The following is a 2637-nucleotide window of genomic DNA, read 5'->3' as shown; positions in this document are numbered from 1 at the left end:
TTCACAGGTACAGTTACAGGGAGTGGTGAGGTAAGAGAGTGGTCTAAATGCTTACAAGGGTAGAGGCCAGTGGGAAGTGTGATGCCTCATTGGGAATCAGTAATATACGTTCCCATGACAGGATGCCAACACACAACCACACCCACACACTCAGGTATTGACACACATGTATTCAGTGACACTGTAACACACCCACACACTCACGGATTCACTGACACAGTAACACACACTCGCACACAGTTGCTACTGGTGAAGTGAGGACCTCTGTCTATGTGCAAATCATCTTTACAGTACTGTGCACCTACATGATGCACCACAGAGAATAAACATGTACAGGTAGTCAGTACGGCCTAAGATCGCGGACATCAACACGGATAGTAGAATGCATCACCTGGATGGGGGTGGGGTCTTATTAGTTCAGTATGGTAACATACATCCTCACCCCCCAGTCAGCCCTACATACACACACTGTGGCATTCAGTATTGAATACACCTATGTCACACATACAGATACCTCACATGTGTGAGATACACGCCCCTGCCTATGTCCTGCTTTCTACATTGCAGTCTGTACAGATGTGTACACTAGTGTACAGGAGAGTGAGTAACAACTGAGATGTATTCCCCACAATATGTGACATATATGGACACACACGCAACCACACATGCCAGTACTGTGAATCTCAGACCTGCCTAGCTCATGTTATGTATGACAGACATACAGCAGTATTGCACGAGTTACAAACTGTACTGACGCTTTCTGTGGAAACAGTGCTGATATATGCACATGGGACGTCTTAACTAATAACAGATGACAGTGATTTACCTATGCTGACACTTCATGTGGCAACAGTGCTGATATATGCACACAGGACGTTTTAACTATTAACAGGTGTCAAGTGATTTACCTTCGCTGTCACCCTGACCGCTGTCAAAGTTGTGTGTTATGTCCTTCAATTAATGAAACCATTGCTTACTGGTTACACAGGTTATGGTAGGACTGCTTGTAACACACCTGTGAGCTGTCCACAGCAAACATCCATCTGCAAAGATGCCCCACCACTTAATTATTTCCACACATCTGTCCATACCTGAGGTACATCTTTCTGTACATTCAGTATATCACCATATACAGTTGGCAATGCTGTGGCGGCATTGCAACTGCATGATGTACTAGGATACATGTCACCTGCATACATCAGCAACTGCACATGCATGTTATCTGAATGCAAAACACTACATGTACAGGTGTGTAGGCCCTACAATCCTGACATTTGGGCATGTTTGTAGGCATTGCAATTGGTGGACATGTGTAATGACATACATGACACATGGACTGTTGCATGATATGATGGGTGTAATTGGTGACCGGTACAGAGGGAATGTTACCTCTGTCAACATTGATATCACACCTTATGTACTGTTAGCATTCAGCAGCCATGGACCTACATTCCATGTGCATGTGTGTAATGGCTGTAGCCACCTGTTTGCACAAAGTACAACAACAGCTATGCTATTTACTTGTATGTTTTGTGTGTGTGTGTGTGTGTGTGTGTGTGTGTGTGTGTGTGTGTGTGTGTGTGTGTGTGTGTGTGTGTGTGGCATGTACATACCCAGGGTAGGTACATGTATGTCATATCCACACATGAGGGTGTGTACTGGTGTACAGCAACAGTCATCTGCTAATGGTGGAAAGTACCGAGGGCCCCTGGTATGTGTACAGCTGACCTGGTTACAGACAGTAGTATCATTACATTGCATAACACATGATGCAACTGTGTCAGTACATGTGTACTCTCTACAGTTGATGTAAAGCTTGGTACAGTACACAGGTCAAGGGTCACATGGTGGTGTACTCTTCTATGTCATACAACATGTATGGATGAGTGTTGGTGGTCCGAGGGCATGGTGGTGTCTGAGATTTACATTCTAGAATGCAGCATGTGACATTGTGTCCTGCACATGACTCACCTGTGATGCCTTTCATGGGGGGACCAGTCAGTACATGTGAGTGACCTTTATGTATGTGGGGACACCACCTGGAGTGGTCTGTACCTGTGTTATGGCCCACATGTCTGGTTCTCAGGTATATGGTGGTAGTGCTAGGTTCTGAGGTATATGGCGGTAGTGTTATTGTGCACTACAGAGACATCAGCCAGGTGTTCCTCACTGCACAGATGTCAGTACTCCCCATTGTTGGATCTACAGTGACCAGCTGTGAATATGGACGCAACACATCTAGCACTGGTTAGCATAAGAAATCAATGCAGTTGTCCTGTAGGTGTATGGGAGTTAACCTGTGTTTAGGACATTTGCCTTGGAATGGCACTGTGTGGCTGGATGCGACTTGGGTAATATCCCCACTCTCTTGAATCATGGATGCATGTGATATGTGACAAAGGCCTGCCTACTGTCAGCCATGTCATCCCAGAATGACAGCAGATGTTGTGTAAAAGACCTGTGTCAAATATATGTAGAGCAGCTTTCCTGCTAACAATGGCAACTGCTAACACCAAAGCCCATTACAATGTGTTCTTTACGTCTATTTGTAATAGCATGGCCACTGTGGCCTTCCATGTTTAGCATCAGCGTGCATCCCAGTCAGCCCTGTGCTACGAGGAGTATGAGAATGCCCAG

Source organism: Protopterus annectens, unplaced genomic scaffold (assembly GCF_019279795.1).
Source record: "Protopterus annectens isolate FY-2018-M unplaced genomic scaffold, PAN1.0 ctg46397_obj.part0, whole genome shotgun sequence".
NCBI lineage: Eukaryota > Metazoa > Chordata > Ceratodontiformes > Protopteridae > Protopterus > Protopterus annectens.
Note: the sequence above shows the minus strand (reverse complement) of the source record.